The sequence below is a fragment of the Elephas maximus genome, chromosome 2, assembly GCF_024166365.1.
Source record: "Elephas maximus indicus isolate mEleMax1 chromosome 2, mEleMax1 primary haplotype, whole genome shotgun sequence".
NCBI classification, from domain to species: Eukaryota; Metazoa; Chordata; class Mammalia; order Proboscidea; family Elephantidae; genus Elephas; species Elephas maximus.
This window is the reverse complement of record NC_064820.1, coordinates 144,260,805-144,284,103: the sequence shown is the minus strand read 5'-3', so window position 1 is coordinate 144,284,103 and position 23,299 is coordinate 144,260,805. Positions and strand designations below refer to the sequence as shown.

Sequence of the window (23,299 nt, the reverse complement as noted above, 5' to 3'; positions counted from 1 at the left end):
CAGGATGGAATCATATTGGACTAGCCTGAGTCACATGCTTACCTTGAACAAATCACAGTGGTTAGGAGATTGATTATGTTGATTGACCAGTGTTGGCTTAATATGCCCTCCTCCAACTATTCCAAAAGAAAATTGTGGTGATGTTACTAGAAAAAGGGGGGAAAGATGAAGGTCAGGCAAGAACTTTCAATGGTCTTGTGATGGTCTTGGATAGCAATGATTGCTTAACATACCAGGGAAAGATACCTCAAAGGTCAGCAATTCCAGTGATTGGTAATGCCAATGGCCATAAGATCAAAAAGCTTTAGGAAGAGTAGGGGAACAACTTCCACAAATTGATTGAAGAAGCTGAATCATCACAACTCTTAAATTGCAAGACAGTTCAGGAAAAAAAGACACTCATGTAATCAGGTATGTTTCAAGAAGTCTTCATAGAGAATATGGGACTTGCACTGAGTCTTGAAGAATGCATAAGATTTGGATTGAAAGATACAGCAGGGTTGCAGCAGGAACAGCCCAGACCTGCATGAATAAAGACTAGGAGTCTGGTATACAAGTAGGGGGGCTGTGGTGGGAGAGGAAGGACAGCAGCTTCCTAGTGAGGTCAGCCTATAGGAGAGGAGGCAGCACACTAGATAAGAAGGGAAAGGAATTTGAGGGTCCAGGTAACTTCCCATTACAGAGAGTAATGAATAACTTCATTCTGTCCTCTTCCTTTTCTTATTTGTCTCAAAGATTTTAATATTATGAATCTTTCTATTCTATCTTGTTCTAACTACAGGATTTTTTTCCGTAGTCCATTCTAATTGTTCTTACGATCAGTGTTTGAGCTGGCTTAGCCCATGGGCCACACACAGGAAGCCTACTCTCTAGGATGCTAGTGCACAGGGGTTTGAAGGAAGCCAGGGGGCCTGCGTGTTTTGCTTGTTCAGCCTATGGCAAGCCTGAGGCCATCCTTTCATCAGTGAGTAGGAGCTTCCAAGAGACAGGTGCATGTGAACAGAGTTAACCCTTGGCTGACGAGTGATTCGAACTCATAGTGACCCTAAAGGATAGAGTAGAGCTGCCCCGTAGAGTTTCCAAGTAGGGAATGGTAGATTCAAACTGCTGGGTTAGCAGTCAAACCAGGGCTCCAAACAGAGTTAAGGCATCCTATTACTAGGATTTCATTTTACTCGGATCACAATCAATACCCATGGAAGCGGCAAATCTACTGCAAAAGACCTCTTTGAAGTCTTAAAAAGCAAAGACGTCACGTTGAGGACTAAGGTGAGCCTAATTCAAGCCATGATGTTTTCAACCACCCATATGCATGTGAAAGCTGGGCAATGAATAAGGAAGGCAGATGAAGAAGAGATGCATTTGAATTATGGTGCTGGTGAAGAATAAAGAATACAGCATGGACTGCCAGAAGAACAAACAAATCTGTCTTGGATGAAGTACAGCCAGAATGCCCCTTAGAAGCAAGGATGGCAAGACTTTGTCTCACATACTTTGGGCATGCGATCACGAGGGATCCGCCTCTGGAGAAGGGCAGTATGCTTGGTAAAGTAGAGTCAGTGAAAAGGAGGAAGGCCCTCTAGGAGACGGATTGACACAATGGCTACAACAATGAGCTCAAACATAGCAATGATTGTGAGGATGGTGCAGGACTGGGCAGTATTTGGTTTTGTTATACATACTGTCGCTATAAGTCAGAACCAACTCGATGGCACCTAACAACAACAACATTACTAGGGGATGTAGCAGATCAGTTAGATCACTTATGAACAGAGATTAGCATTTGCTCTCAACCAGGAGAGAGCAAGGGGCTAGAGGATTAGGGCACAAAACAAGTAGAGAGTGGGGAAGGAATAACTAAAGAAAAGACTGAGAACAGGAGTCCTCCCAGCATCTGGGAAGGGCAGTGAAGTGGGAGGCCTGGATACAGTGAAAAAAACACCAACTTGGAGTTAAAGACCTCAGTATAAACCTTGCATTCGCTAGGCGTGTGGCAGAACGTCATCTCTTAAACTGCAGGTCCCTTTTCAATAAATGAGGATAGTGCTCTCTTTGGCAGCACATACACTAAAAATTGAAACGATACGGAGAAGATTAGCATGGAAGATTAGCATGGCCCCTGAGCAAGGATGGCACGCAAATATGTGAAGTGTTCCATATTTTTAAGCAAAGACAAGAAGGCAGAAAGAGACAGGAAAACTGGACAAATGGACACGGGGAACCCAGGGTGGAAAGGGAAAGGGGGAGAGTGCTGACACAATGTGGGGATTGCGCCCAATGTCACAAAACAATTTGTGTATAAATTTTTAAATGAAAAATTAATTTGCACTGTAAACTTTCACCTAAAGCACAGTGAATAAGGATAATAAAACCTGTGTTTTATTGTAAGTATTAATAAAGATGAAGGAAATGTCTGTACTTCAGATCATTGTTCTGCCACTTTCTTGTAGATCCTTGGACAAATTAACCTCTCTAAGCTATAATTTCCTCATCTGTAAATTAGGAATGATAGACATACCCATCTCATAGGGTTGTTCTTAGGATTAAATAAGATAATGCATCTAATATGCCTGGTAACAGTGTTTAATGATAATGATGGTGATGCTGATGATATTAATTGTATCAGTTAAGATACTTGCAACTGTATGTAACAGAAAACCCAAACAGAAATGACTTAAACAGCGAGGAAATGTTATTATCTCACATGACAAGAAGTCCCAAGGTTGAGAGGTTCCGGAATGGTTAATTCAGGGCTGAAGGATGGCATTGAGGATCCAACCTCTCTCCAGCCTTCACATTTTCTCACCACGTTGGCTTTTTCTTAACTTGTGCTATTCCCTCATGGCTGCAAGATGGTTGCCACCATTCCAGATATCACATCTTCTCCTAACAATGTCCAAAGGTGGAGAAAGGAAGAAAGAGACCACTCCTTTTCCTTTTTAAGGGAAAGAGAAAATATTCTTGAAAGTGCCCTGAACCAGCAGACTTTCCTTCATATCTCATTAGCCAGAATTGCATACACATGCCAGTGCCTAAACCAATCCGTGGCCTGTGAAGAGACAAGTAAATTCATGGTCTATTAGCAAGGAAGAAGGTGGGCATGGCTTTTAGGAAGGCAACTAACATCAGCCACCTCAGTAATGATGAGAGGGGAGAGGGAGTTACACCTGGGAGAAAGGTAAAGTGTACTTTTGCTGTTTAGTGTGGTTCCTAGGAGTCTTTGGAGCCACAAAATTCTAAACCGAATTCTTGGCTCTTCCAGCTTCTGTGTAAACCTGTGCAAGCTACCGTCTATGCCTGTGTTTCCACACCTGTAGAAGGCCAACATTTAAAAGATGCTTGAGAATAAAATTAAGCCACACAGAGTAAGTGATCAACAAACAAGTGAAACTATCATTTAGTACTTCAGGCCTAGCAACAAGAACAGAAACTGGATCGGTTGCTGTGCTAACCATCATTGAAGCTATTGAATACAAATGTGTGCCCATATTTGTTACTTCCATTTCTTCTCTGGGGCTGGAAAGCAGAGTCAGAAGGAGATGAAGAGATTAGAAGTGCAGCCGTGGAGCCGAACGAAATGCACTCAAAATCTGCTTCCACTGCTACCATTTAGGAGTTATGTAATTTTGGGAAAGTTGTTGAACCAACCACCTTGTGCCTCAGTTTTCTCATCTGCAAAATGGGGTAATAGCTCATTGCATTGTGAAGATTAAACAAGTTAATACTTAAGTGCCTACCACATAAACTCTCAGTAAAGTTCAGCTATTGTTAGCGGTTGTTTCCTTTTCACCAAAAAGAAGTTATTCTTTTCTATATCTTTTATTCACTTTGTAAATTGTCACTAAGGCTCCTACCAAAACCAAACCCATTGCTGCTGAGTTGATTCCGACTCATAGCGAGTCTATAGGACAGAGTAGAACTGCCCCATAGGGTTTCCAAGAAGCAGCTGGTAGATTTGAACTGCTGACCTTTTGGTTAGCAGCCGAGCTCTTAACCGCTGGGCCACCAGGGGCTCCTGTAGCAGCATTCGAAAATCTGGTTTTGACAGTGACGAATCTGTGAAACATTTCATAACATGGGGGAACCTGGAAGGCATTATGCTGAGTGAAATTAGTCAGAGGCAAAAGGACAAATATTGTATAAGACCACTATTATAAGATCTTGAGAAATAGTATAAACTGAGAAGAACACACACTTTTGTGGTTACGAGGGGGGGAGGGAGGGAGGGTGGGAGAGGGTTATTTACTGATTAGTTAGTAGATAAGAACTACTTTAGGTGAAGGGAAGGACAATACTCAATACACGGAAGGTCAGCTCAACTGGACTGGACCAAAAGCAGTTTCTGGGATAAACTGAATGCTTCGAAGGTCAGCGGAGCAAGGGCAGGGGTTTGGGGACTATGGCTTAAGGGGACTTCTAAGTCAATTGGCAAAATAATTCTATTATGAAAACATTCTGCATCCCACTTTGAAATGTGGTGTCTGGGGTCTTAAATGCTAACAAGCGGCCATCTAAGATGCATCAATTGGTCTCGACGCACCTGGATCAAAGGAGAATGAAGAACACCAAGGTCACAAGATAACTATGAGCCCAAGAGACAGAAAGGGCCACATGAACCAGAGACTTACATCATCCTGAGACCAGAAGAACTAGATGGTGCCAGGCCACGACCGATGACTGCCCTGACAGGGAGCACAACAGAGAACCCCTGAGGGAGCAGGAGAACAGTGGGATGCAGACCCCAAATTCTCATAAAAAGACCAGACTTAATGGTCTGACTGAGACTAGAAGAATCCCGGCAGTCATGATCCCCAAACCTTCTGTTGGCCCAGGACAGGAACCATTCCCGAAGACAACTTATCAGACGTGGAAGGGACTGGACAATGGGTTGGAGAGAGATGCTGATGAAGAGTGAGCTACTTGTATCAGGTGGACACTTGAGACTGTGTTGGCATCTCCTGTCTGGAGGGGAGATAGGAGAGTAGAGAGGGTTAGAAACTGGCAAAATCGTCACGAAAGGAGAGACTGGAAGGAGGGAGCAGACTGACTCATTAGGGGGAGAGTAAGTGGGAGTATGGAGTAAGGTGTATATAAGATAATATGTGACAGACTGACTTGATTTGTAAACTTTCACTTAAAGCACAATAAAAATTATTTAAAAAAAAAATCTGGTTTTGATTTTTGCTATTCTCTTAATGGCCACATGGCCCCTAAGCATCAGGTGCTTCTGCCCCAGTGTGATTGGCCAACCTATCTTTCCAGAGGTGAGAGGGTCCACATAAAATGGTTTGAAGACAAAAACTCAACATAGAACTTCACATTATTTATACTATTTCCTACTATTCCAAAGTTTTGTCTTATTCTTTCTTATCACCCATGCTTTTCTTTGGCTTCCTGCCTGGAACTTTTTCCTATACTATGCTGCTACTTATTATAATCTCTGGTATTGATGCTTTTTCTTTTACCCAGATTCTTTCTGCATCATTACTAATAATCTCTTAAATGTGCTACACACCTATTACAGGAGAGTGGTAGAAACGTATATGTTCTTTTTATTTATTAATATTTACTTCTATTTTTCCACAGCCCACAGGGACTCTTAGTGTATCAGCATATATAAAATGTTAAGGACATGGTAGTACTTATTATAAATGCTACATAACAAAATATACGATTTAAACAAATATTTTCTGGGGGCCTACTGTGTGCACTGCATTGCCTACAGAGACGAGTCAGATGCGATCCTTGGCCTCAAAAAGCTGTCATATTCTTGTTTGGGGGTTAAGACTTGTGAATAAGTAAATATTATAAACATAAACACCGCTAAAATAAATACTTAAGTAATAAATCTCTTTTTAAAACAATGATGGACTTATAAGAGTTTGAAGTAAACATCAGTAAATAATCATCAGAAGATGGATTTTTTTTTTTTTAGTAGCCTTTAATATTTTAAATAAAGTCCCTGGGTATTGTAAATGGTTAACACACTTGCTGCTAATCAAAAGTTGGATGTTCGAGTCCACCCAGAGGCACCTCAGAAGAAAGGCCTGGTGACTGACTTCCAAAAAATCATCCATTTATTTAAAATTTATGTCTATTTTTCCCACAGGGACTCATGCTGAAAGAGTACAGTTCTATTCTGACACACGCCGGGTCACCATGAACTGGAGCCAATTCCACGCTTGACAGCTGGGTTTTTTTTTTGTTGTTGTTGTTTGTTTGTTTTAATGGGGCTTTGAGTTCATTTTAGCAGATAGACCCTTTCTCTCAAAAAAGAAAACTTTCCTGGTGCTCCTGCCCTTCAACATTCCGTAGACAGAAAATGTGGGTATAGAGAAAAGTAGAGAACAAAAATAAAGCAAGTCTAGGGAATAACTTACCAAAGAGCACACCTCATGGAGGGAATGGGAAGAAAGGAATAGCAACTTTATTTACCGGCGCCCCTGTGTGTGGGTACTATATAAACATTGATTTAATCCTTAAAACAAGTCCCTGAGTAGGTACTGTTATTCACCCTATTTTTCAAACAAGGAAACACGTATCAAGAGGTTAAGTGACTTGCACAAAGCCACTCAGCTTGGGAGAGTGTGGAAGTTGCTGTGTTGGGTGGGAGAAGGGTGGAAAGGAATGCCAGTGGAGGTGGGGCAGCTTACCTCTTCTGCTTGTTCCTAACCTGACTTCTATTGGGGTCAACCTAATTTCACACATGGCCTATATTCCTTTGTGTTCAAGTTAATTTGTAAGATTGTCCTACATTCTCTTTTAGTCAGTGACTCTATTTGAGGGCACTTCGTCACCAGAGCACAAACATCTTTTCTAAGTGGGTCCTGTTCCTGCTAATTAAGGAAAACTGGGCACTGGAACAAGCCAGGAAGGCAGTCTCTCTGATTCACCCTCTTTGGCATCATCTATGAAAATGGACCCTGGGGATTCAAAAGAAAAGTAAAGATAGAAGGCATGGCTGGGGTGCCACTCTTCAGCTTGTTGAAAAACGTTCAACATGGCTTCTGTCTGACCAGAAACAAGGCATCTACAACTGAAATCTCTTGGCCCTTATAAAATATTTCTGCCTTTTTTCTCTCCCAAAGTGCCTCTGGAGCCACAGCAAATCTCAACTGAACTATTCCAGAACACCTCCTCCTGTTGGCAAAGGAGGACCAAAGCTGTCTAATTTTAGGGTCTAACAGTAGGCATGCAATTAAAACTAAATTTATTTATGAGCCTCAGATGAGAATAATTTATTTATGGGTAAATTAGGATCACTGTAATACAAACATGCTCCCACGGATCAGGAATTAGCTATGCTCAATCAGGGACCGTAAGAACTCTGCCATTTTTACGATCTAGGACTTTACTGTTTCAAAACAAGCAAGAATCAGCTGCTCCTGGTCCATTTGTCAGCATCAGTCCCATTTCCAGTCCCAGCCGTTTATACTTTAGCGCTGGTAAAGATTTGAGGTATTTGATCAAAAGAAACTATAAACAAAAAAATTTATTTTCCTTCCCAGAAAGAAAAAAAACTATATTAAAGTCCGGAAAAGCAGACTGAGGGTTTTTGTTTTGTTTTCTGAAGGTTGATCTTATTTGCTTTAAAAACTTTGATGACCAGAGAATTGACCTGGGATAGTTAAGTCTAATTATGCTGTTTTATTTTATGTCATTGGTTTGCTAAAACAGAGTAGAGGAAAATATGCCTTATATTTAAATTACGAGAAATAAAGAAAAATAAAATCGTTTATAGGATGCTACCATTGCCTTCCCAAGAACTGGGCTCCTGTGTCTGCAGATTCATCATCACCTTTAATTTCCTCTTTGAGTATTTTCCAACCTAATCAGAGTATGTCCCCACCTCCACCATAAGCCAAAGCAAAACAAACCTGTTGCCATTGATTCCTACTCATAGCAACCCTATAAGACAGGGTAGAGCTGCCCCATAGAGTTTCCAAGGAGTTGCTGGTGGATTCAAACTGCTGAACTTTTGGTTAGCAGCTGTAGCTCTTAACCACTACACCACCAGGGTTTCCCATGTCCCTTTCAACTCTTCAAAAACTATTTCACAATGTTCTACGTGGGGTAAAGCTTTTTTTTTTTTTTTTAACTTATTCTTGTGTTCCGATGTAGAGAAAAATCCAAAGGCTAGACCTAGAATTTAGTTTTGCAGTTCGCTGTTATTTATTTTCTCCAGATTAAGGACTTTAAATTACTGGTAGCCTGTGACTGCTCTCTCTGGGTTGTGTGCTTCTGAGTGTTCTTTTCCTGCTCCACACACTACTGTGTACTGGCCCCATCATAAGTGCTTACACAGGATTTTTAACTTCATGATCAAATCCACTCAGCACAAAGAGACATAGAAAGCTGATAATGACTCCTAAGCACACGTCCTATATGAGTTGCGTTAATCCTTAGCACAGTACCTGTTCTCTTTTCATGGAAACATTTATTACTCTATGAAATAATCTTGCTCATCTATTGGTTTACTTGTTTATTGTCTATCTCTTCTCACTAGAACATACAGTCCTTACGAGGTTAGGGAACTTGTCTTTCTAATTCATTCCTGTAACCCCAGCACCTAGAAGAAAGCCTAGCACATAATGGGGATTCAAAAAATGTTTACTAAGGAATGAATTTCCTAATAGCTTTTGGGAGTACAGACATTAAGGCAAAGGTAACAACCAAACAAACAAAAAAAACCCTCCATCATCCAAATAACGGCTTTAGTCATTTGTTTCCTTAAATGCTGAAGTTAAATAGGGTGGAGTTGGAGTTGCTTCTTCTAAGTGATGCACGCTGCCTCTGTAGCTCTCAAATCTGAGCAGTGATGCAATGAAGCAACATGCTCCTGAATCTAGAGAGGATGCTCTTTAAGTAGAATAAATGAAAGAAATTAGCTTCTTTTTATCTCTTAATAAAAAATTGCTATGAGATGAACTGCAAAACACACAATTATACAAAAAAAATTGACTTATAATGAAAGTTGTTTGATTTGGTAGTTCCATTAGACTAGAGCAATCACACCAAATTTTCAGTAGTGGTTACCTCTGGATAATGGGTTTGTAAAGACATTCATTCTTTTCAATATTTTTTTAAAAAAAAATAAGTATCTACTATGCCTGTTAGGGTTCTCCAGAGAAGTCCCTGGGTGACACAGTTAAACATTCAACTACTAGTCAAAAGGTTGGCAGTTCAAACACACCCAGGGGCTCTCAAAAGTCAGGCCTGGCAATCTGCTTCTGAAAGGCCACAGTCTTAAAAACCCTATGGAGCAGTTCTACTCTGCACAAATGTTGTTGCCATGAGTTGGAATTGACGGCAACTAACAACAACAACAGGAGATATAGATAGATAGATATTTTTCCCCCTGTAGGAATTGGCTTATGTGATTATGAGGACTGGCAAGTCTGAAATCCTTAGAGAAGGCCAGCAGGCTGGAAAGTTTCTGGTAGGAGCTGATGTTGTGGTCTTGAAAAAGAATACCTTCTTCCTCAGGGAAATCTGTTTTGCTCTTAAGGCCTTTCAACTGGCTGGATGAGGACCGCACACATTATCAAGAATAATCTTCTTTACTTAGTCAACTGATTCTAAATGTTAACCACAGCTAAAAAATATCTCCACAGCCACACCTAAATTAGTGTTTGATTTAAAAAGAGAGCAATTCACTCCCAAACAATATGTGAGTATGCAGGTATAAAGCATTTATTATCTTTACCCCTGCACTGAATACTTATAGTCCATCAAGTGTAGAATGGTATTTAAGACACATGAGCTCTAAGATGTTTGAGATATTATCCCTTTCTCAAGAAATTCACAATCAAATGGGCAACATTTAGTAACAGATAATGTCATTGCAAATACTACAAAAAGCATAAATATTCTTAGAACTATTTATGCTAAGAAAAACTGTTCACTTTTTTAAGGAAACGGGAATGCTGATGCACACATGCAACTCTTGGATTTACAAAGGTTGTTATTTCGTGAGGGAATGGACGGGGCTGGAGAAGAGCTGAAGGAAGAATAGTGCATTGTAGGGAAGAAAAACAAAGAGGTGCACACAGATCAGTTATGCTCGCTGAGGATCTCTGCTCAGTGGTGTTCTTAACTTCTTAAAAGAACTCAGGGATCAAGAATAGCACACATGCGTATTTGTATAACCAGTCCTCTTCGGGATTAAAAAGCAGCCAAAATTAGGGGACACTGGGCTTCTGTTAAGGGTGACAGAAAAATTGGGGAATGGTTAATGGCAATGGCTGGACAACCTGACAAACATAATTAATGTCACTGAACTGTCCATGTGAAGATTGCAGAAATGGCAAGTATTTTGTTACCTATATATTTACCACACACACAAAAAAAGTCATGGCCACGGATTTTTCTAATTAAACAAATCAGGACAAAAGATGTTATGATGCAGTGTTTGCAAACAGCAGGCTAAAAAGAGAGGAAGTTGCCCACCTGGGGTCTGAATGTCAGATCCAGACCCCTCCAGAACTACTTTTTCTATTTAAGTGTTTTCATTTATTAAAGTAAAAAGCAAGACCTTTAACAAGTTGGTCTAAACCCTAGACTAATTCTCTTTCTTTGACTTAACAAGAGTATTCTTTCCTAAAGGACCCCTGGTGGCATAGTAGTTAAGTTCTGGGCTGCTAATCAAAAGGTTGGCAGTTCAAACCCGCCAGCACTTCTGGGGGAGAAAAGACCTGGCATTCTGTTTCCGTAAAGATTCAGCCTAGGAAACCCTATGGGGCAGTACAACTCTGTCCTACAGGGTTGCTGTGAGTGGCAATCGATTCAACGGCAACAAGTTTTATTCTTCCTAGGGCCTGTGGTCAATTTCCAATCAAAGAGTCTTAGCAGAAAGGAGTCTAAACAGTGTAGACACAGCAACATTCGAAATACTCACTGGTGTGTGGCAGCCTGTAGGATGTGGTTTACATTCAGGGATTAATTTACAATGAAATAGTCTTCTTCATCCATGGCTAGGCTTCAACTTAATCACATTTTCATAAAAATGGAGTTAATATTAGGACAAAGCAGAGTTTACTGGTTAGAAGGTGAAAACGAAATGTGTCACCAAGGACAAAACTGGAACCAATGTGTGGTCATTCCAACAGAAGAATCTCTAGGCAGAATGGAGCTAATATTCACATAGGTATTTGGAGTTAGACTACACCCCTTGTTCCTCAGACCTACTTATGTCTACGGACCTAAATGTAGACTGAGAAAAAAAAAAAAACCATGTCCACAGTTGGATTCAGACATGTAGAGACAGGGCTGACAATCTGTAGGGCTCTGACAGAAGCCAGCACGTAGGGTCAGCTAGGCCTCTGAAAAGGAGTTCACCATCTTGAAGCAGCCTGGCAGGGCTTGTCAGGCTTAGCAGTAAGGCTTGAGTGTCAGAGATAGGTGGTTTTAGATAAACAATAATTGAATCTTTCCGAACCCAACCCCAACTACGTGGACGGCAAGTGTGTGCCCTGGGGAGATAAAGCCATGCATCTCGGCTTGACAAAGCTCTCTCCCCACAGTCCACAGAGCTCCAGAACTGACACTTTGCCAGAGTGGTGTGGCCTGGAGTTAGCATGTTCAGGTTAATGTTAATAGGACTCATTCTTACTACACGCTAGGGAAGCTGAGAAAGGTTCAGCCTTGATGGAAAAGAAAATTTTTTTTTTGTTTAGTATAAGGTTAACATTTTAATAAACAGAGGATCACATTAACAGAACTTTTTATCTTGCAAAGTATTGAGCATCCTAGCACTGGAATAGATTTGACATGTTGAACACTAACAACCGAAGACAAGATGAGTTGTGGAATGACATCAACGACATCATACATGAAGAAACCAAGAGATCAATAAAAAGACAGGAGAGAAAGAAAAGACCTAAATGAATGTCAGAAGAGACTCTAAAACTTGCTCTTGAACGATGAGTAGCTAAAGCAAAAGGAAAAAATGATGTAAAAGAGCTGAACAGAAGATTTCAAAGGGTGGTTCAAGAAGACAAAGTAAAGTATTATGACGACATGTGTGAAGACCTGGAGATAGAAAACCAAAAGGGAAGAGCATGCTCAGCATTTCTCAAACTGAAAGAACTGAAGAAAAGATTCAAGACTCAGGTTGCAATGCTGAAGGATTCTACGGGGAAAATATTAAACAACGCAGGAAGTATCAAAAGAAGATGGAAGGAATACACAGAGTCATTATACCAAAAAGAACTGGTTGACATTCAGCCATTTCTGGAGGTAGCACATGATCAGGAACTGATGGTACCAAAGGAAGAAGGCGAAGCTGCAGTGAAGGCACTGGTGAAAAACAAGGCTCTGAGAATTGACAGAATACCAGCTGAGATGTATCAATGAACAGATGCAGCATTGGAAGTACTCAATTCGTCAATGCCATCAAACATGGAAGACAGATACCTGGCCAACCAAATTCATATTTATGCCTATTCCTAAGAAAGATGACCCAAACGAACGCAGAAATTATTGAACAATATTATTAATATCATACACAAGAAAATTTTGCTGAAGATCATTCAAAAGTAGCTGCAGCAGTAAATGGACAGGGAACTGCCAGAAATTCAGTCCAGATTCAGAAGAGGACGTGGAACCAGGGATATCATTGCTGATATCAGATGGATCCTGGCTGAAAGCAGAGAATACCAGAAGGATGTTTACCTGTGTTTTATTGACTATGCTAAGGCAGTTGACTGGGTGGATTATTACAAATTATGGATAACATTGTGGAGAATAATAATTCTGGAACACTTAATTGTGCTCATGAAGAATTTGCACATGGATCAAAAGGCAGTCGTTCAAACAGAACAAGAGGTTGGTTCATGGTTTAAAGTCAGGAAAGGTGTGCGTCAGGGTCGTATCCTTTCACCTTACCTATTCAGTCTGTATGCTGAGCAAATAATCTGAAAAGCTGGACTATATGAAGAAGAACAGGGCATCAGGATTGGAGGAAGACTCATTAACAACCTGTGTCATGCAGATGACACAATCTTGCTTGCTGAAACTGAAGAGGACTTGAAGCACTCACTGATGAAGATCAAAGACCACAGCCTTCAGTACGGATTACACTTCAACATAAAGAAAACAAAAATCCTCACAACTGGACCAATAAGCAACATCATGTTAAATGGAGAAAAGATTGAGATTGTCAAGGATTTCATTTTACTTGAGTCTACAATCAACTCTCACGGAAGCAGCAGTCAAGAAATCAAAAGATGCATTGCATTGGGCAAATCTGCTGCAGAAGACCTCTTTAAAGTGTTGAAAAGCAAAGTTGTCACCTTGATGACTAAGGTACGCCTGACCCAAGCCATGGTGTTTTCAATCACCTCATATGCATGCGAAAGCTGGACCATGAATAAGGAAGACTAAAGAAGAATTGACGCCTTTGAATTGTGGTGTTCGTGAAGAATATTGAATATACCACAGACTGTCAAAAGAATGAGCAAATCTGTCCTGGAAGATGGACAACCAGAATGCTCCTTAGAAGCAAGGATGGTGAGACTACGTCTCACATACTTTGGACATGTTATCAGGAGAGAGGGACATCATGCCTGTTAAAATAGAGGGTCATTGGAAAAGAGGAAGACCCTCAATGAGATGGACTGACACAGTGGCTGCAACAATGGGCATAAGCATATCAGCAATTGTGAGGATGGCACAGGACCAGGCAGTGTTCATTCTGTTGTGCTTAGGGTCGCTGTGAGTCAGAACTGACTCAACAGCACCTAACGACAGCAACAGCACTGGAAATGTTTAAGCAGAAAGCAAAGGAACTGCATTGGATAGAAAGGTGACAAAACAACCTCCAAGGTCCCTCCCAGGAGCCTAAGATTCTAGCTATCGAGTGGAATGTGCCATTTTTTTCTTTGCCACCTTTGTTTAACTGACATGCATGTGCATGAAAAAGTGTTAAGAGCATGCTGAGTAGCCAACTTTCCTACCTCACTGTAGTGCTTTCTCAGGCTCCTTTGCTGACTGTCTTCACTTCCTGATCTCTAAATGTTGGGAGTACTCCAAGGCTCAGTCCTCAATTTCTTCTCTACGTACACCTATATGTAGGTGAGATCACTCAGTTCCATGGCTTTAAATATCATCATCTGTATGTTGATAGGGTGAGTCCTGGTGGAGCAGTATTAAGTGTTCGGCTGCTAACCAAAAAGTCAGCAGTTCAAACCCACCAGCCGCTCCACAGGAGAAAGATGTGACAGTCTGCTTCTGTAAAGAATTACAGCCTTGGAAACCCTATGGGGCAGTTCTACTCTGTCATATAAAGTCACTATGAGTCGGAATCAACTGGAGGGCAATGGGTTTGGTTTTGGATACATCGATTGCTTCCAAACATATATGCAGTACCAGCCTCTCGCCAGAGTTGTAGACTGGACTACTCTTGATGTTTGTTCTTGAATGTCCAATAATATCTCAAATGTAACCTATCCCAGACAAAACCCTACCCCTCACCACCACTCCTTCTCCCTCCACTCAAACATCTTAATTGATGGCACCACCATTCCCTCAGTTGCTCAGGCTGAACCTAGGACTCATGCTTAATTCTTTCTTTTTTCTTTATATCCAAAATCAAATCCTCTAACTAGTCCTACCAGTTAGTTGTATCTTCAAAATACAGTAAAACCTGCAAAAGCTGGAACCTTTGTAAGGCAGAAACCTGTCAAAGAAGGAAAACTGACTGGGTGTTTATGAGGTAAGATTCTTAATAGAGAACAACAGAAAAGTGGTAAGTGTCCTGTCAAAGGTGGAAAACTTGCAAGACCTGGAAAAACAAGGCAGTGCCGTTGAGTTTCAGCTCTCACAGGTTTCACTGTACATTCCAAATCTATCTCACCACCTCTACCACTGCCACTTCCTGCTTCTACTCTCACCTCCCTATCTCTTCTCCACAGTGAGTGGTCTTTTTTTTTTTTTTTAATTTATAGACTATTTTTTTAGAGCAGTTTTAGGTTTACAAAAATCGAGCAGAAGGTACAAAGGTTTCCAAATACTCCTTCTCCTCCTGCCCAGAGTTTCTCCTATCTTTAACATCTTACGTTGGTGTGGTGCATTTGTTACATTTAATGAACCAATGTTCATCCATTATTATTAATTAAAGTCCATAGTTTACACTGCTGTTGTTGTGTGCTGTTGGGTCGATTCCAACTCACAGCAGCTCTATATAACAGAGTAGAGCTGCCCCAAATGTTTTCCTAGGCTGTAGTCTTTACAGGAGCACATTGCCAGGCCTTTTCTCCCATGCAGCTGCTGGTGGGTTCAAACCTCCAACCCCTCCATTAGCAGCCCAGGGCTTAACCATTGCACCACCAGGGTTCTTTGGAGTTTACATAAGGGTAATGCAATGTTGTACAGTTCTGTGGGTTTTGACAAATGCATAATGTCATGTATCTACCATTACAGTATCATACAGATTGTTGAGTGATCTTTTTAAAACCCAAATCTGATCACATCACTTCTTTACTCAGTACCTTCCAACAATCTGCCATCTTGCTTAAAATAAAACCCAAAATCTTTACCTGGCCTTCAGATTTTACATGTGACTTTGCCTCTTCCTCTGGCCTTATGTCCTACCACTCTCCCATTCACTATGTTCAAACCACGCTGGCCTTTCTGCTGTTTCTGGTCTTTCTATTTGCTGTTTCTTCTTCCTGATACACTCTGTCTCCAAATCTTCATGATGTCTTTCTCCTTTATAGCAGTCACGTCTCAGCTAAAATGTTACCTTCTCAGAGAGGCCTTCCCTAATTACACTCTTTGCCCCTTTTCTCCCCTACCTTCCATCCTCTAACACTGCTTTGATTTCTTCATAGCACTTATGGCTGACTTGATCTCTGCATGGAATCCCTACCACTTTCTTCTTGGGTCTGGACCTTGGTATCCACCACAGAGGAGACTGGGCCTCCAGACCACTCAAAATATATCCAGTCACCCTCAGAAGAAATTACTGCCTCATACATGTTGAGCCCCAATAGCAAGGGCAGAGGGACACAGGTCTCCAGAAGTGCATGCAAAAGGAAGGCTCTGGGCCTGACCCAGGTGTGCTTACCGCATGTGGGACAGGAGTGAAAGGAAAATGCACCTGTTCTGAGGGCAGGGTATCCAGGAGAAACGTGATAGGCTGAACCAACAAGCTCTACAATCAGATAATTACTTCTCCTCCCTTGGCATAAAAAAAAAAAAAAATTTTTTTTTTTTTGGCATAGGGAGGGAAAAAAGGGCTGGTAGTGGAAGCTCTCTCACGGAAACACAAAAACTGGGGAATAGGGCTGTCCCTAAAATTAAGAGTGATAAAAAAATATTTTCTGAAGTGGTGGGCCTAGAAATAAGTTGACTAGTTTATCTCTTCAAGACACTCCCGTAAACATGGCTCAGTGCTAGAAGGAATGCAATCTCAGTGATGGCATTCAACTCTTTATTATTTTTTACAGAACATTGCTCACACTTTACTGGCACACTGACTTTGGCAAACTAAGCATTTGTTACCTCATCCCCACCCCAACACCTTTTTTGCGTGAACTTAGTTGCATAAGTTAATTATCTTCCTACTCTTTCTGTCTTTCATGTCATTTACAAATTAAGTTGCCTTTCTCTTTATTCTCCTTCTGTATCTCTGTGAATATCTTATTTAAATTACGAGTTTTTAATTTTAACCATGGAAGTAACAGGTTTAGTGTGCAGAATGATACATGTTTAAAACGTAAAAAAAAAAAAAAGAGAGAGAAAAGAAAACAGAGCTAACCACCCTTTCCTTCTTCCATCTTTCATAACAAGCCTTCATCAGCCTCCATATGTTGAACACACTAGGGTAGGCTCTGCTCAAGCCCCCCAAGTCACACATTTTTGCAAGTTTGATCACCCTGTGTGTCCCTTGTGTTTGATCTAGGCTACTACCATTTCTCTTGACGGCAAATCAGAGGTGAAAGAGTGGCATTTTAATAAATTGTGAACACTTTCAAGCACAGTAAAAGCAAAAAAAAAAAAAAACCCAGAAAAACAACATCAACTGAAATATGGGCCTTCAAAAAAGTATGACGTATAATTGTTGTTTTCAACCATATATAAAGAAAACCTATAGAAATAAGAATAACATTACCTTGAATAAATAGCCATATCACACCAAGTATCTCAATGAAAAAGTCATGGGAACTGATGTGACTTCTAAAGCCATTTCTAAATACAAAGATTCTTAACACCATGACCTTCTGAAGTCTTAACTACGACTAAGGAGTTAAAGAACACAAGATTCTCTTCCAGCATTCTTTTGCCAAACTGTCAAAATCAGTTTTTGTTAAAACCAAGATTTGTTACTAAAAAGGTGTAATTTAACTGCATATCAGTTAGGATTCTTTAGTCATAAGCAACAGAAGCCAACATCAGTAACTTAGGAAACAAACAAAAGGAATTTATTGACAGGATATGGTAGCTGATATCAGCTAAGGAAAAGCTGAAGAACCAACTCTTAACAGGGATAGGAACCAAGCTGCTCTGGGAATCTATTTAGTTGAAACAAACAGGGAGTGTCTTCAAGATTCCATTGTAGAGCTGAATGAGCTTCAACCACTTTTTACTGTTAGTATTAAGTCCAAATTCAAATCCACAGAGAGTGCATCTGATTGCCCTACTTTGGTCAGTGTTGACAGAACAGTCCCACTAAGATGGTAATCTTTTGGAGAGGGGGTTAGTACAACAAACAAAATTATGAAGCTGTTACCAGAAGACAAGAATGGATGATGCTAGTGTGGTTCTGGGGGCGGGGAGGTAGATGTCCACTCTAGACTGCTGGGTAATGTACTGGTGAAAGGAGTTTTCATTTTAATCATGTACTCATTGGTATTAATTTGATGATGTGATTAATTTAATGCACTATTTTAGGAACTAACACTCATCTGTCAATTCTTCCAACTGTAGTAGCTTTCATGTTGCTGTGATGCCAGAAGCTATGTCATTGGTATTTCAAATATCAACAGGATAACCCATGGTAAACATGGTTCAGTGAAGCTTCCAGACTAAGACAGACTAGGAAGAAGGGCCTGGCAATGTACTTCTAAAAAAATTGGCCAGTGAAACCCTACGAACACGTCTGATGCAGTGCTAGAAGATGAGCCCCTTAGGTTAGAAGGCGCTCAAAAAACGACTGGGAAAGAGCTGCCTCCTCAAAGTAGAGTTGACCTTAATGACATAGATGGACTGAAGCTTCCAGGACCTCCATTTGTTAATGTGACTTAAAATGAGAATAAACAGCTACAAACATCCATTAATTATCAGAATATGGAATGTACGAAGTATGAATCTAGGAAAACTGGAAGTCATCAAAAATGAAATGGAATGCATAAACCTCAGTATCCTAGGCATTAGTGAACAAAACAGACTGGTATTGGCCATTTTGAATCAGCCAATCATATAGTCTACTATGCCAGGAATGATAAATTGAAGAGGAATGGCATTGCATTCATCATAAAAAAAGAACATTTCAGGATCTATCCTGAAGTACAATGCTGTCAGTGATAACGTAATATCCATATGCCTACAAGGGAGACCAGTTAATACAACTATGACACAAATTTATGAACCAACCACTGATGCCAAAGATGAAGAAATTGAAGTTTTTTTTTTTACCAACTTCTGCAGTCTGAAATTGATCAAACATGCAATCAAGATACTTTGATGATTAATGGTGACTGGAATGTGAAAGTTGGAAACAAAGAAGAAGGATCAGCAGTTGGAAAATATGGCCTTGGTGATAGAAACGACTAAGGAGATCACGTGATAGAATTTTGCAAGACGAATGACTTCTCCATTGCAAATACCTTTTTTCAACAACATAAACATCCTCACCAGATGGAATACACAGTAATCAAATTGGCTACATCTGTGGAAAGAGATGATGGAAAAGCTCAATATCATCTGTCAGAACAAGGCCAGGGACTGACTGAGGAACAGAATATCAATTGCTCATATGAAAGTTCACGTTGAAGCTGAAGAAACTTAGAAGTCTGTGAGAACCAAAGTACGACCTTGAGTATATCCCACCTGAATTTAGAGCCCATCTCAAGAATAGATCGGACGCCTGGAACACTAATGCCCAAAGACCATATGAGTTGTGGGATGACATCAAGGACATCATATATGAGGAAAACAAAAGATCATTAAACAGACAGGAGAGAAAGAAAAGACCAACATAGATATCAGAAGAGACTCTGAAATTTGCTCTTGAATGAAGAGTAGCTAAGACAAATAGAAGAAATGATGAAGTAAGAGAGTTGAACGGGAGATTTCAAAGAACAGCTCGAGAAGACAAAGTATTATGATGACTCGTGCAAAGACCTGGAGTTATAAAACCAAAAAGGAAGAATACATTCTGCATTTCTCAAGCTGAAAGAACCGAAGAAAAAATTCAAGCCCCGAGTTGCAATACTGAAGGAATCTATGGGCAAAATTTGGAACTATGCAGGAAGCATCAAGAGAAGATGGAAATAATACACAGAGTCACTGTACCAAAAAAAATTGGTTGACATTCAACCATTTCAGGAGGTAGCATATGATCAAGAACCAACGGTATTGAAGGAAGAAGTACGAGCTGCATTGAAGACACTGGTGAAAAGCAAGGCTCCAGGAAGCCATGGAATACCAATTGAGATGTTTCAACAAATGGATGTAATGCTGGATGCACTCACTCATCTATGCCAAGAAATCTGGAAGACAACTACATGGCCAACTGACTGGAAGAGATCCATATTTGTGCTCATTCCAAAGAAAGGTGGTCCAACAGAATACGGAAATTATCAATGTCATTAATATTATACACCAGTAAGATTTTGGAGAAGATAATTCAAAAATGGTTGCAGCAGTACATTGACGGGGAACTGCCAGAAATTCAAGCCAGATTCAGAAGAGGATGTGGAAGAAGGGATTCATTGCTGGCGTCAGATGGATCCTGGCTGAAAGAAGAGAATACCAGAAAGATGTTTACCTGTGTTTTATTGATTATGCAAAGGTACCCGACTGTGTGGACAACATTGCATAGCATGGGAATTCCAGAACAGTTAATTGTGCTCATGAGGAATCTGTACACAGATCAAGAGGCAGTCATTTGAACAGAACAAGGGGATACAGCATGGTTTAAAACTAGGAAAGGTGTATGTCAGGGTTATATCCTTTCACCGTACTTTTTCAATCTGTATGCTGAGCAAATAATCTGAGAAGCTGGACTATATGAAGAAAAACGGGGCATCAGGATTGGAGGAAGACTCATAAATAACCTCCATAATACAGATGACACAACCTTGCCTGCTGAAAGTGAAAAGGACTTGAACTACTTACTGATGAAGAGCAAAAACTTCAGGATGGATAAAAAAAAAAAACCAAACCCAGTGCCATCGAGTCCATTCAGACTCATAGCGACCCTATATCGGCTTAATATTAAGAAAACAAAAATCCCCGCAACTTGACCAGTAAGCAGCATCAAGATAAACGGAGAAAAGATTGAAGTTGTCAAGGATTTCATTTTACTTGGATCCACAGTCAACGCCCATGGAAGCTGCAGTCAAGAAATCAAAAGATGTGTTGCACTGGGCAAATCAGCTGCGAGAGATCTCTTTAAGGTGTTAAAAAGCAAAAATGTCACCTGGAGGACTAAGGTGCGCCTGACCCAAGACACGGTGTTTTCAATCGCCTCACATGCACGGGAAAGCTGGGCAATGAATAAAGATGTCTTCGAATTATGATGTTGGTGAAGAATATCGAATATATCATGGACTGCCAGAAGAAAGAACAAATCTGTCTTGGAAGAAGGGCAGCAAAATACTCCTTAGAAGCTAGAATGACATCACTTTGTCTCAAGTACTTTGGACATGTTATCAGGAGCGACCTGTCCCTGGAGAAGGATATCATGCTTGGTAAAGTAGAAGGTCAACAGAAGAGAGGAAGGCCCTCAATGAGATGGATTGACATAGTTGCTGCAACAATGGTTTCAAAGATAGCGATGATTATGAGGATGGCGCAGGACCGGGTAGTGTTTCGTTCTGTTGTGCATAAGGTCACTATGAGTTTGAAGCAATTCGATGGCGTTGAACCACAACAATTTTAAGAAAAATCTACCTATACACTGACTTAGTTACCAGAGGCAGCTGCTTTTGATGGTGATTGTATTGAATTTGCAGCAGAGGAAATATCCTATGTTCCACTGAAGGTGCTGTCTCCCTTTCTTTCTAACTCACGACAAATCCTATTTCATGTACTTCTCAGTGAGCAAACCATTTTACTTTTTTTTTTCCTGACTCAGGTGTATATAAATTCCTGCACTTTTTGGAGACCCATAATCTAAATATTCTTTTTTTTTTTTTTTTTCACTTTTACACTATTTATTTTAGGGAGAAATATGTACTCCAAACATAGATGCTTAGGCTGCCTTAGTATTTCCTCCCATGAGTCTCCAAATAGACCAAAATTTTTTATAATTGGCTTTTTTGTTTGTTTATCTTATTTTTGTTGTTGTTGAGAATATACACAGCAGAATATATAACAATTCAACAATTCTTATGAACCATGTAAACCAAAAATCATTTGCAGAGTTTATTTATATCTTTGGCTTTCTTTTTTTCTTTTTAAAGATTCTGACAGCTATTTTCAATAGTCTATGTAAAACAAATATTATCTTGGTGGGCTTCTGGTTTTATTTTTACATACTTGGATTTTTTTTTTCTTTTTTTAAGGTTCTGACAGCTAAGGGAATATTTGCTCTTCCCTTTTTGGGACAAGAAAACCCTGGTGGCATAGTGGTTAAGAGCTCGGCTGCTAACCAAAAGGTCGGCAGTTCAAATCCACCAGGTGCTCCTTGGAAACCCTACGGGGTAGTTCTACTCTGTCCTATAGGGTCACTATGAGTTGGAATTGACTTGATGGCACTAGGTTTGGTTTTGGGGACAAAATTAAAATAATTTAAATGAAAACATTTTAAAACTTCAATTTTTAAAATTCCATCAGCATTCACAAGTGTATGTATATACAGCCAGTCACTGCAGCTGAATTTCGGGGAGTGACGGAAATAATTGGGTTATTATCAGCAGGGTAGGTTTTATTTTATAACTATTAAGAAAGTGACAAATTGCCAAGTGTTTGTTTATAGTCCCTGATTTCTCTTCTTTCCCTCACACGCCTCATTCAATTCAACAGCAATCTTTCAGGAGCTACCTCTAAGCACTAACCTATATCCTTCCACTTCTCTCCATTTCCATTGCTAGCACTCTAGTCCCAGTCATCACCATCTTCCAGCTGGACTACAGTAACAGCCTCCTAAAAGTTTCCAAGCTTCCACTCACAACACCCTGTTCTCCAGACAGCAGTCAAAGTTATTTTTTAATAATAGAAAGTACATCAATTCTGGGTCAGGACCTTCCAGCGTCTTCCAATCACACCCAGAATAAAATCCAACTCCTCTATGTGGCCCACAAGGCCTGATATAATGTGTCTCTGTCAACCTCTCTCATTCATGTGCTATGTCCTTAAAAAAAACCATTCTTTAAATAACTACCCTAGAGCCCACCTCAGGGTCTTACACTTGCTATTCTCTCTGCCTCAAACACTCTGCCCCTAGAATATTGCACAGGCTGCTCCTTCCTTTCAGGCCTCAGCTCAAAAGGCAGATCCTTGGAGAAATCTCCAGTGATTACCCTTGCTAAATCTCCACCCCAGTCCCATTCCACTCACCCTCCATTCCTTTACGTTGCTTTATTTTCTGCAGAGCATGTATCACTATCTGAAATTATATATATATATATCTCTTCCACTACAAGATAAGCTCCATGAGAACAGAGATTTTGTCTTGATTTCTGCTGATTCCCCAGCTCCTACAATACTGCCTATTACATAGAATGCTCTTGATTAATATTCGTTAAATGAATATATTTCCCTGCTTCTGAATACAATGGTTATTCCCACAAGCTGTATATGAACCCAGTTATTATTATAGAGAAAACTGATTTGAGTGCTGAAAATGTGAGAGTGGAAGTCTGAAAACCTGGTGGTATAACAGAAACAGATTTGGAAGGGCCCCTAGAGATCCAAATCATTTTAGGTTGTCTCCTACATAGTATCAGATCTTATTGTCACTCAATAGGTCTGTCAGTTATCGAAAGACTGTCAATAATTCCCTGCACTCGGTACCTTAGATATTTTGGGCAAGAATGCATATTCACCTGAGGGTATAGTACCTTGTTGTTGTTGTTAGGTACAGTTGAGTCAGTTCTGACTCATTGCAACCCTATGCGCAACAGAACAAAAC

At 40.2% G+C, this 23,299-nt stretch overlaps 1 pseudogene; it reads left to right on the top strand.

The window, feature by feature from the left end:
• The first annotated feature begins 2,043 nt into the window (after window positions 1-2,043).
• LOC126070786 (uncharacterized) lies at window positions 2,044-2,164 on the top strand (annotated as a pseudogene).
• Window positions 2,165-23,299: the final 21,135 nt, after the last annotated feature.